This window comes from Cetorhinus maximus, chromosome 4 (genome assembly GCF_964194155.1).
Source record: "Cetorhinus maximus chromosome 4, sCetMax3.hap1.1, whole genome shotgun sequence".
NCBI classification, from domain to species: Eukaryota; Metazoa; Chordata; class Chondrichthyes; order Lamniformes; family Cetorhinidae; genus Cetorhinus; species Cetorhinus maximus.
In genome coordinates, this window is record NC_135882.1 from 54,090,988 (window position 1) to 54,104,502 (window position 13,515).

Below are 13,515 nucleotides of genomic sequence, written 5' to 3' on the forward strand. Positions count from 1 at the left end.
CCCACCCAGGACCCTCCACCCCTGCCCGTCCCTCTGACCCCATCCTGTCTTCCAATTCCAGCCCCGGCCGTGTATTCACCATACCCTCTGACCTTCCCCTCTCTGATGCTGAACATTCAGTGCTCAGCAAAGGACTCAGTTTCATACCCTTACGCCCTCACCTCAATGAATTTCAGGCTCGGCACGATGCTGAACTCTTCTTCCGCCGCCTTCGTCTCCGTGCTCACTTTTTTGGGCAGGAGTCCTCTCCCCGTTCGACGGATCCTTTTACCCACCTCCAATATTCTCCCTTCACCTGGACCCCTCCTTCTGGATTCTTACCTGCTCTTGATCTTTTCAATGAGAACTGTCGCCGTGACATTAGTTGTCTCAATTTCTCTGCTCCTCTCACCCACTCTAACCTGTCTCTCTCTGAACTTGCCTCACTCCGTTCTCTCAGGACTTTGTCATCAAACCTGCTGACAAGGGTGGTGCTGTTGTTGTCTGGCGCACTGACCTCTACCTCGCAGAGGCTGAGCGTCAACTCGCAGACACTTCCTCCTATCTCCCCCTGGACCATGACCCCACTACTGAACATCAAGCCATTGTTTCCAGGACATGTCACTGACCTCATCTCCTCTGGAGATCTTCCCTCCACAGCTTCCAACCTCATGGTCTCCCAACCTCGGACGGCCCGCTTCTACCTCCTCCCCAAAATCCACAAACAGAACTGTCCCGGCAAACCGATCATCTCAGCCTGTTCCTGCCCCAAGGAACTTATTTCTTGCTATCTTGACTCCATTCTCTCTCCCCTTGTCCAGTCCCTTCTCACCTACATCCGTGATTCCTCTGACGCCCTACATCATATCAATAGTTTCCAGTTCCCTGGCCCCAGCCGCCTCCTCTTCACCATGGACCTCCAATCCTTCTACACCTTCATCCCCCACCGGGATGGACTGAGGGCTCTCCGCTTCTTCCTTGAACAGAGGCCCAAACAATCCCCATCCACCACTACTCTCCTCCGTCTGGCTGAACTTGTTCTCTCACTGAACAATTTCTCCTTAAACATCGTTTCACTTCCTCCAAATAAAAGCTGTGGCTATGGGTACCCGCATGGGCCCCAGCTATGCCTGTCTCTTTATGGGGTATGTGGAACATTCCTTGTCCCAGTCCTACTCAGGCCCCCTCCCATAACTCTTTCTCTGGTACATCGATGACTGCTTTGGTGCCGCTTCATGCTCTCGTCTGGACCTGGAAAAATGTATTAATTTTGCTTCCAATTTCTATCCCTCCATCATTTTTACATGGTCCATCACTGACACTTCCCTTCCCTTCCTTGACCTCTCAGTCTCAATTTCTGGTGATAGACTGTCCACCAATATTCATTACAAGCCCACCGACTTCCACAGCTACCTCGACTACAGCTCCTCACACCCCGCTTCCTGTAAGGACCCCATCACATTCTCTCAGTTCACCTCTGTCGCATCTGTTCTGATAATACCACTTTCCAAAACAGTTCCTCTGGCATGTCTTCCTTCTTCCTTAGCCGAGGGTTTCCACCCACGGTGGTTGACAGGGCCCTCAACCGTGTCCGGCCCACTTCCTGTGCATCCGCCCTCACACCTTCCTCTCCCTTACCAAACCGTGATTGGGTCTCCCTTGTCCTCACTTATCACCCCACCAGCCTCCTCATTCAAAGGATCGTCCTCGGCCATTTCCGCCTACTCCAGCATGATGCCACCACCAAACACATCTTCCCTTCACCACCCCCCCGGCGGTATTCCACAGTGATCGTTCTCTTCGGGACACCCTGGTCCACACCTCCATCACCCCTTACACCTCAACACCCTCCCACGGCACCTTCCCATATAATCACCGTCCAAGGGCCAAACACTCCTTTCAAGTGAAGCAGCATTTCACTTACCTTCCTTCAATTTAGTCTACTGCATCCACTGCTCCCAATGCGGTCACCTCTACATTGGAAAGACCAAACGCAGACTGGGTGACCGCTTTGTGGAACACCTTCAGTCTGTCCACAAGCATGATTCGGGCCTCCCTGTTGCTTGCCATTTCAACACACCACCCTGCTCTTATGCCTACATGTCCATCCTTGGCCTGCTGCAATGTTCCAGTGAAGCTCAACGCAAACTGGAGGAACAGCACCTCATCTTCCAACTAGGCACTTTACAGCCTTCCGGACTTAACATTGAGTTCAACAACTTCAGATCATGACCTCTCTCCTCCATCCCCACCCCCTTTCCAATCCCCCTTTTTCCATTAATTTATATTTTTAAAATATATTTTTCTTTTCCCACCTATTATCATTATTTTTAAATGTATTTCCATCCATTGTTTCATCTCCATCTTTTAGTCTATTTTGATCCCTTCCCCCCACCCCAACCCCACCAGAGCTATCTGTCACTTGCTCATCCTGCATTCTACCCTTAATTTCACAATTAGCACATTCCTTAGCTAATATCACCACTGCCAACACCCCTTTGTCCTTTTGTCTATGACATCTTTGGCAATCTCTTCTTTGCCTCCACCTATCACTGGCCCTCTAACCAGCTCTATCTGTCCCACACCCCTCAGCCAGCTTATATTTCACCTCATTTCTATATTTCCTCAGTTCTGATGAAGAGTCATAAGGACTCGAAACGTTAACTGTATCCCTCTCCGCAGCTGCTGTCAGACCTGCTGAGTTTTTCCAGCTATTTTTATTTTTATTGTTATTTTTATAAGTTTGCCCAAACTGTTTTTCTTAATCCCTAAATTTCTGCAAGTATGCTTCAGGAACCAACTCATATGCACTCAAAATAACTTTTTTCACCACATCATAATTCACCACCATTTCTTCTGGAAGCGAAGCATATACCTCAAGCCCCCTACCTAATAACTTAGACTGTAATAATAAAGTCCAGTTTTCCTGTGGCCATTTCATCTGTTTAGCTAGCTTCCCAAATGAAATAAAAATGCTTCAATGTCTGTTTCCTCAAGCTTGGAGAAATTTAAACATGTCCCCACTGGGTTTTACTCTAGAGATAAATCCTTCCTCACCTATTGAAGTCTATTTTCTAACTGCCAACATTTTTAGTTGGAATTCTCTTTCTCTTTCCTCCTCCTCCATCTTCGCAATTTCTAATCCCTTTTAAAAGCCATTTCTCTATCGTTTGCTTCTAATTCAAGCTTTTTCATTTGCAACTGGAGTCTCACTACCTCCAGCTGTGACTCACTGGTGTCAGGTTTCACTTCCAACTGTAGATGCTGTACTATACAAGATTTCCTAGCTTCCGCAGGTAACCCCAATTGTAACTTATCTGCCAACTCTGTTAACTGGTTTTTGGTTATTTTCTCCAACCTAATTAGAGTTATCTGTTTTACTCCCAGTCAAGTTTTAGCAATTGTCTGAACCACTTTGCAGTCTCACCACTTCTAAAATACCTCACCAGCTCCTGAATTCAAAGCGCCTCTCGTACTCGTAAGCTTTAAAGTCTGCCAATTCCTAACCAATCCAGGAATTAGAAATATAATTTATCCTACACAGCCCCCAATTGTTATGACCGATGCAGTTGGTAGAGCGGAGTTATTAAAAAATCCCAGGGGGAAAACTGTAAACGACTGTGATAATCAATAATTTTAAGGGCAGAATATTCTTGTTGGCGAGTGGGGGCAGGACCCACACACCGACGCGTAAAATGACGCGCGGTGACGTTGGGCGAGTGTCCCGGTGTCACCACGCGCCACCGCGATATTTTGTTGGGCAGGCACGCAATGATATCCAATGTGCTCCCGCCATTAATTAACGGGCCACTTAAGGCCCTTGAGGCGCCAATTGATGGTGATTTTTCGGCGCCTGTACGATCTTCGGGTCAGCACATGGGCGAATGGGCAGGTGGGTAGGACACATTTGTATAAACCTCATCCACGGGTGGGATAAGAGGGGTGAGTGGGGTCGCGAGTGTGCTCTGTCAAATATTGATTTTTCAAAGTTACTGATACTTGTCTGTGTGAGCTGCAATACTTCAAAATGCAGACCAGCTCCTTGCTCTGGACTCACAACCTTCAGGTCAGCACTCTGCAGAGAAGAATCTTTTCTGGGCCTGCAGGTTTCAGGAAGCCTTCCCTTAGCCTGGGAATGGGAGCCGAACTCTCCACTGGAGGCACCTCCTCTGAGGAGGAAGGGAGGGCTAGAAGGGGGAGGAGGCCAGGAGTACGCATTCAGCCTCCAGGGGAGCCACCTTTGGGAGGACAGGTGCAGGCACAAGGGGTGCAAGGCCAAGAGGGAATCCAAGGCGGAAGGGGCCGCAGAAGACGTCACTATCCTGCTGCCAGGGTTTACAGGTGGCGAGGCAGCTACCTCAATATGTCTGAGGTGCAGTGCCGAAGGAGGCTTCGTCTCTCAAAGGAGACAGTCAACTATATCTGTCAGATGATTGGGCCTGAGATCTCCGCTAACTGTGTGGGTGGACACCCCATGCTAGTGGCTCTGAAGGTCACAGCTGCCCTCAACTTCTATGCCTCTGGCTCCTTCCAGGGCTTGGTGGGTGACCTTCGCGGTGTCTCCCACTCAACTCTCCACACTTGTGTCAAGCAGCTTACAGACACTCTGTTCAAGCGTGCATTCACTACCGTTGGGACTAGGCCAGCCAGACACTGCAAGCCCGAGGCTTCGCGGCCATTGCTGGCTTCCCCCGCGTCCAGGGTGCAATAGACTGTACACATGTGGCCATCAAGGCGCCAGCAGGTGAGCCCGGTGCCTTCGTCAACAGGAAGGGCTTCCACTCCATGAACGTGCAGATAGTGTGTGATCACAGGATGCTGATTCTACAAGTTTGTGCAAGGTACCCAGGCAGCTTCCGTGACGCCTACATCCTCAGACACTCCCAGGTGCCGGGGCTCTTCAGTGCTCCAGCCCGACTGGATGGATGGCTGCTGGGTGACAAGGGCTATCCCCTCAGAAGGTGGCTCATGACGCCTCTCCATCATCCAAGAACAGAGGTTGAGCAGCGGTACAATAGGAGCCACGGCTCCACAAGGGCTGTGGTGGAGAGAACCATCGGTATTCTCTAAATGCGCTTCGACACCTGGACCACAGGGGATGCACTCCAATACCCCCCAGATCATGTTTCTCTGATAGTGGTTGCATGCTGCGCTTTCCACAATCTTGCGCTGGAAAGGGGGGACGCAGGGGATGATGAAGATGTTGACGCAGTGGCTGCAGCTGCACAAGATGAGTCCAACAATGAGTCTGAGGATGAGCATGCACAGGGAAATGCTGAGGTGGCAGACACTGACCCAGGCATACTCCAGGGAGGTAGAGACACCAGGAGGCTTTAATCCAATGAACCTTCAGCTAGCCCACCACATATGGACCTCCAGGACAAGCCTGGGCTCCATACTCGATACCTGAGTGCAAAATCTGCCAGGTTAGGAACATTAACTAAGGGCCTGGTTAATAAAGCTGAATGTCCCACAAATCACCTATAACATTATTGGTAACCATCCACCTGCAGAAGAAAAGAGGCACCCTCAGCAATGGTGACATGTTTGAATTTAATATTATAACAAAAGGAACTTAAGGAAACAAAATGACAAACATGTTAAACATCACACCAACTCATAAAGACCTCATCTCGGGCCAAAACAAAAGCACTAGTGATAAATCCGTGGTGTGCCCAAGGTGCCTTATATTTACATTATCGGGTGCTACGTCTTGGTGCTGCCCCCTCACTGGGAGTGGAATCTGAGACAGCCTGCTGACTCTGCTGTCCTGTTGGTCTCGATGACCTTGGTGGTCGTCCTCTGGCCCTTGGAGCCTGTGCTGGCTCCGCCTGGGAGGGACCTGCCAGTTCCACAGCTGGCATCTCCCCAGTCGTAGCAACCTCATCAGATGCAACGGTCACTGGCAGAGGGGCGGAGAAGCTGCTGCCGCATCATCCAGAGCACCCTGAGAGGTGCCGGCAGAGATGCCAGGCAGCTGCTGTGCCGACGTGAGGTCGCTTCGGACCTCCCTGCTCACTGTGGATGGATGGGCACTGAGCTGGGAAACTTGATGCCCAGGCCATCTCCCACATTGGCACTGACCAGCTGAGGTCAATGCTGATGCGAGGGCTTGCTGGTCAGATTGCATCCCCAGGAAGCTCTGACTGGTCTCCTGGAGGAGTCTCTCCATGAGAGACGCCACTGTCTCCATGGGGGACACATGGTGCTCGGCCATGAGGTTCAATGCATTGGCGATGGTCCACGTAGACTCCTCCACCATGGAGACCAAGCCAAACAGAGCCTCATGTATCTCCCCCAGATGTTCCCGCACACCTGGCCGCATTTCCTGCACCTGCTGCATCGCGGACGACTCCAGAGGCACATCATCAGGCACCGACTGAGCATGTGCCTGGTCCCCTGCAGTCCTCTAACTGCTGGCACCACGGGCACTCTCTGTCTCTGTTCATTCCTCCAGCGACTGTGAAGTGCCCTCACCACTGTGCCCGGGACACTAGCTGATGTTTGAATTCCCACTGAGATGCTAGTATCTGCGCTGGTGCCTGCCTGGCAGAGATGGTGTGACGCTGGTGAGACATCAGGGCCCTCAGGTGTGAGAGGGGGTCTCTGCTGCTCCTCCTCCCGGCCCTGCTCTGCTGATGCCGAAAGGAAGAACAAGGACATTGGATAAGTTAACGTGGAGACAATGTCAATGTGCATCCCTGACCCCCGGATCATTATGTGCTCATCCTTCCAGAAGCAATGGTCAAGTCATGTGGCAAACTTCAATTGCTGAACATTTAGCACTGCCATGGCTGTTGGGAGAGCAATGGTGACCTCACTGCTGGGCAAGCATACATGCCCGTGGACCTGGGTGCATGGCGCCTCTCCAGATCTAGGGCCTCCTTCTTGAAGTTTGCCAACTGGGCCAGCCCTCTGCCAGTCCTTACCCACTCGGCGGCATTATGTGCATTCTTCTCCTGAAAAGGAGAGAAGAGCATTGATTAGAGCTGCTTATACCTGGATTCTCTTTGTGGATGGTCCACCCCAACCGGAGTGGGACATTGCAGGGCTCCAGTGCCTCCTCACCCCGCTGCTGCCAAACACTCACACAAAGATGCTAAGCCTGCTATCCAACCCCACCCCCACTTCCCCCTTGGCCAAATGCTGCCTACATCACATGAGGCACCACACAGTCTAACCTTCCATAGCAAGAAGGCGCAAGCACATAGAGTGCAGATGACAGCAGATCGATCGGTGCCATACCACCTTGAAGCTCCCCTCCCAGCATGTCATCACCCTGACTTTGACATGTCCTGAAGTTTCAGCACTGCGCCTAGGAGCAGCTCCTCCAGGTTGCTCCCAGAATAGTAATGTGGGCCTCAGTGTACCACATGCTGTGGGGGCAGAGCCCATCTCTTCACCACCCTCTCAGGGTGACCTTGGCATGGGCAATATCTGCTGGCCCATCCAGCGGGAAGGACACATGCCGTCAATGATTCAATGCAGTCACTACACTTATAGTTGGGGGGTGGAGGGGGAAGCCTACCTGCTGGGTTAAGTGACCAATGCCAACATGGTACCCACCCTTCCCGAGCGCAACAGGTTGTTGAAGCGCTTGCGACACTGGATCCAGGTGCATTGCACCACATCACAGGAGCTCACCACCTCCGCCACCTCCTCCCAGGCACATGTGGTCATGTGGGGAGGCCTCCTCCTCCCGTCCTGGGGTACCAGGACCTCCCACCGTGCTGCCATCTCCTCGAGGAGGGCAGCAGGGCAATCATCCAAAAAACGAGGGGCACAGTGCCCCCCTGTCCTACCCTCCTGCCTGGCCTGCTCACCAGCAACGCTCTGGGGAGCCCCTCCACTGGCCATGGTCCGCAGCCTTTGAATGGCCGTTGAGCGGGCCAGTCAGGCGCGGGCACGGGCAGGTGCGGAGCCAATCGCTGCCTTCGATCAGCTGCTCGCTGCCATTTTACGTGGGCGGGCCAGTTAAGGCCTGCCCAGCGTGACACGCATCCAGAAGCGCTCAGCGTTACCTGTGCGGGCGGGGGGAGGAGGGAAAGTCGGGGCCTGCACTCTTTTTGCATGTACGCGAAAGAGCGCAGAAATCTCCCTGAGGCAGCTTTGTGCCTCAGGGAGATTAGTTTCATAATAAGACATTGGAAAAAAGAAAAAATAAAATTATTCAGTCATGTCCCCCAATGTGACATTGTCACATGAGCTGGGACATGTTTGTGGATTTTCATAAAACATTTTATTTAATTAATAAACCCTTCATGAAACCTCATCCCACCCGTGGATGAGGTTCCATGAAAAATGGGAAGGCCGTCTGGGATCTTCGCCTGCCCGCCAACCTTAAGGTTGGATGGGCAGCCCTGACAAGTACCTTAATTAGTTCATTAATAGCCTTAACAGGCCTTTGGCAGCTCGGCAGGCACGCAGCCAACTCTGGTGTGCGCCCGCTGAACAGAAGATCGGAATGATGCATTGTGATGTCGGGACGCACGCCCGATGTCACCATGGATCATTTTACGTGTCGGCGTGCTGGGCCCGCCCCCGCATGCCAAACAGAAGATTCTGCCCATAGACTTAAACAAAACATCAGGCAAAATGTTTTCACCTTACAAATTCAAAATGAGGTTCTTTCTACTGTGGAGCCAGTTGGAGGCTTACAGCTGCTTTTTGATCTTACATTGCCTCTGCCTGTACACCCGAAAACTACTGAAGTTATACCTACCAGCCCCATTGAATATTAATTCTCATTGTATCGACAATCTCTTAGAATTTTACCTTTCAGTAATGAAACCCCTTTCACAGTACCTATTTTATTAGTGATGTAGACATATGGTTTGGTATCTGTTGGAAAGGCAGCAAGTTTTCACCCCACTTCTTGAATGCTCTGTTCAAAAGATGCAAATGCACGCTATCTCCCTGTTTATACCTCAAACTAGTACATCAAAGCACCCAGACTAGCTGGATTTAATCCAATTAAGACATACCCACAAACTAAACCTCTATTTTAAAATAAAAATATTTTCCAAAATATTATATGCATCAATAGCTTCATGACAACTAATTACTTCTGAATTCAGGGCACTCATCTCAACATAAATTGCAAAACCGTTGTGATAGTGGGATCAAGTTTCCCTTGCGGATTTGATCCACCTGGCACACATCATCGACTGCATCATAACAGGGGTATGGTGAATGTAACAGTGTGCAGGATTAATAGTTCATTTGTGAGGCTATAGCATGTGGAGATCCATTCATCAACCTTCACCACTTTTGTGAGGTGGTTAAACATTTTGCAGCATCCAGGTCCTCGGAATTTGACTACTGGCATTCACTGCATGATGATCTGTTCTAACTGCCTTCATCAGACCCATCTGGAAGTCTGCCTGGGTGCCTGGGGGAAGTGAATCTCTCTCCTCCTATCCATCTCCTGCACCAAGACCACCAGCACTGCATTGGAGCACCTTGGGGTATATTGTGGGCTATTGCAGCATTTCAACTCCCTTTCTGCTCAAAAACTCCTTTTCAACTACTTCTGGGAGTTGCTCCAGCCAAAATGCATCTTGCTTTTAAAAGGTGCAGGCTAGCTTTAATCTCACACAAACTTGGGTCCTCTGTTCAGAAGTGAAACCACTTAAAGTGCACTAAGCAGTACACTGCATGTCATCATTATTGAAGTAATCAGGTGGTATAAAGTTGTGTGCTGCCTGCATTGCTCTGAATGGGCCCAGTTCATCACACACCACAATCCCTGTACCCGATTACTGGCATTATCCAATTTTAGCCCCAAACTGTTTGATGTTCCAATGCGCTCCACACCCCAGTGCCTGTAAAAGACTTTGTCTTTGACAGCAAAACCATAGAAGTTTTCATCTGGTACAAGCATCTTATTAAGTGTTTATCACAAATTAATGATTAGTTTTATCAGAACTGTTAGCAATAAAGGAAGGAGTTGCATTATGTACCAACTTCCTAAGCTAACTTTACTTATTTACAATATCTTTTTAACATTGTTTACTGATTTTAAAACAGTTACTTAGGCCAGAAGTTTCCAGCCCCTCACCTCGGTGGGTTCTTCATGTCCTGCCGGTGTGAACGGAGATGTCAATAGCTCGCTGGCCCCGGCACCGGGAGGCAGGGGGAGTGGCGGAGGGGGGGCGGGGGGGGGGGGGGGGGGGGGGGGGGGGGGGGCGGTGGTCCGGTAGTGGCAGGGGCAGAGGCTGGAAGATCCTGCCCTTACGTTCTGCATTATATATTAATACATTGTAATGGCAGCCACGTTTTCTCATCCAACAAGTTAAAGCTGACTGACATCTTTATTCTAAACAAATGGGTATAAAAATGACTTATCTTTTGAAATAGTTAAAAATAAGCATGCATGTCCAGAGGAGCAGGAATGTTCTTATGTTATACATGAAACTGATAGGCTGCATTGCATTAGGTTGTATTATATAGTATTTACAATACCAGATCCACCATGGTGTTTGTGTTGCACACGAGCCTCCCTTCATCTAACCCCACCAACATAACCTTTCCCTTCCCAACTTCATCCGTGATTCCTCTGACACCTTACGTCACATCAACAATTTCCAGTTCCCTGGCCCCAACCGCTTCCTCTTCACCATGGACGTCCAATCCCTCTACACCTCCATCCCCCACCAGGATGGTCTGAGGGCCCTTAGCTTCTTCCTTGAACAGAGGCCCGAACAATCCCCATCCACCACTACTCTCCTCCGTCTGGCTGAACTTGTTCTCGCACTGAACAATTTCTCCTTTAACTCCTCTCACTTCCTCCAAATAAAAGGTGTGGCTATGGGTACCCGCATGGGCCCCAGCTATGCCTGTCTCTTTATGGGGTATGTGGAACATTCCTTGTTCCAGTCCTACTCAGGCCCCCTCCCACAACTCTTTCTCCGGTACATCGATGATTACTTCGGTGCTGCTTCATGCTCTCGTCGGGACCTGGAAAAATTTATTAATTTTGCTTCCAATCTCCACCCCTCCATAATTTTCACATGGTCCATCTCTGACACTTCCCTTCCCTTCCTTGACCTCTCTGTCTCAATTTCTGGTGATAGACTGTCCACCAATATCCATTACAAGCCTACCGACTCCCACAGCTACCTCGACTACAGCTCTTCACACCCCGCTTCCTGTAAGGACTCCATCCCATCCTCTCAGTTCCTTCACCTCTGTTGCATCTGTTCTAATGATGCTACCTTCAAAAACAGTTCCTCTGACAGGTCCTCCTTTTTCCTTAACCGAGGTTTTCCACCCACGGTCGTTGACAGGGTCCTCAACCGTGTCCGGCCCATTTCCCACGCATCCGCCCTCACGCCTTCTCCTCCCTCCCAGAAACATGATAGGGTCCCCCTTGTCCTCACTTATCACCCCACCAGCCTCCGCATTCAAAGGATCATCCTTCGCCAACTCCAGCATGATGCCATCACCAAACACATCTTCTCTTCACCCCCCAGCGGCATTCCGTAGGGATCGTTCCCTCCCGGACACCCTGGTCCACTCCTCCATCACCCCCTACTCCTCAACCCCCACCTATGGCACCTTCCCATGCCCACGCAGAAGATGCAACACCTGCCCCTTCACTTCCCCTCTCCTCACCGTCCAAGGGCCCAAACACTCCTTTCAAGTGAAGCAGCATTTCACTTGCATTTCCCCTAACTTAGTCTACTGCATTCGTTGCTGCCAATGCGGTCTCCTCTACATTGGAGAGACCAAACGCAAACTGGGCGACTGCTTTGCAGAACACCTGCGGTCTGTCTGCAAGAAAGACGCAAACCTTCCTGTCGCTTGACATTTTAACACGCCACCCTGCTCTCTTGCCCACATGTCTGTCCTTGGCTTGCTGCATTGTTCCAGTGAAGCCCAACGCAAACTGGAGGAACAGCACCTCATATTCCGACTAGGCACTTTACAGCCTTCCGGGCTGAATATTGAATTCAACAACTTTAGATCTTAAACTCCCTCCCCCATCCCCACCCCCTTCCCGTTTCTTCCCCCTCCCTTTTGTTTTTTCCAATAATTTATATAGATTTTTCTTTTCCCACCTATTTCCATTATTTTTAAATCTATAACTGTAATACCCTGTCGTCAGTCTTTCCACCCCACCCCCACTAGAGCTGTACCTTGAGTGTCCTGCCATCTATTCTTAATTAGCACTTTTCTTAGATAATATCACCACCTTCAACACCTCTTTGTTCCTTTTGTCTGTGACATCTTTTGATTATCTGCTCCTATCACTGCTTGCTTGTCCCTGCAACCACCGCCACCCCCCAACTTCTCTCCCCCCACCCCACCACCCACCCCCCCAGCCTTAAACCAGCTTATATTTCACCCCTCTCCTAACTTTACTCAGTTCTGCCGAAGGGTCATGAGGACTCGAAACGTCAACTCTTTTCTTCTCCGCCGATGCTGCCAGACCTGCTGAGTTTTTCCAGGTAATTCTGTTTTTGTTTTGGATAACCTTTTATTGTTCTTCTCTTTGATATATTTACCTAGCTTTCTGTTACGTTTTAGTTACCTCACCTACTCCTTGTGATAGTGAGTTTCACATTCCAGTCACTCTCTGGATAAAGACGTTTCTCCTGAATTTGCTAACGGGTTTATTTGTGGCTATAAGGGGTGGTTAGTTCAGTTAGCTAGATGGCTAGCATGCGGTTCAGGTTAATGCTAACAGCATGGGTTTGATTCCTGTTCCGGCTGAGGTAGACTTTGGATTTGCCTCCTCACCCTGTCCCTGACAGTGGAAGGCAATGCCACACAGCCATGACAAAAAAGCTGCCAGCAAAAAAATTCAGGATGAAACATCAGCAAACAATGGGCTAAGGACCTGCCTTTGGGCGGAACACACGTAAATGAATGAATGATTTATTAATGATTATTTTATATTTATGGCCCTTAGTTCTGGTCTCCCCAGCAGGTAGAAACATCTTATCTGTGTCTACTCTATGAAACCCTTTAATAATATTAAATACCTCTCGTAGGTCAGTACACGGTTTTCTTTTTTGGAATAAAGATTCTCAGTCTATTGAATCAATCCTGATAGGAATAATCTCTCAGTTCAGGTATCATTCTAGCAAATCTTCTTGCACCTTCTCAGCGCTTCTAAATCCTTGTAATAATGTAGAAACCAGAACTGTTTACAGTACTACTTGTGTTGATCCTCTCTGAGTTTGAGCAGTTAATCAATTATCTCCTCCCTTTCTATCTTATCGATATCTTTTTTGATCTCATCTTCTAAGGTCATGCCAAACATGTTCGTCTCCCTGCTAAATACAGTGTCTAAGTAAAATATTTCTGCCATTTCACGGCCACTACCTATGAGTTTAACAGGTGTATCTCTTCCTGGCCCTCTCCGTCCTGACTTTTCTTTTACATTTATGGGCTGAATTTTTTGGTGGTGGGGGGGTAGTTGGAGCGGAAGCGGGTGCGGGCGGGCATGTACACAATCGCCGCCTGCGATTGGGTCTGCGCCGCCATTTCACGCGGGCGGGCCAATTAAGGCCCACCCAGTGCATTGCG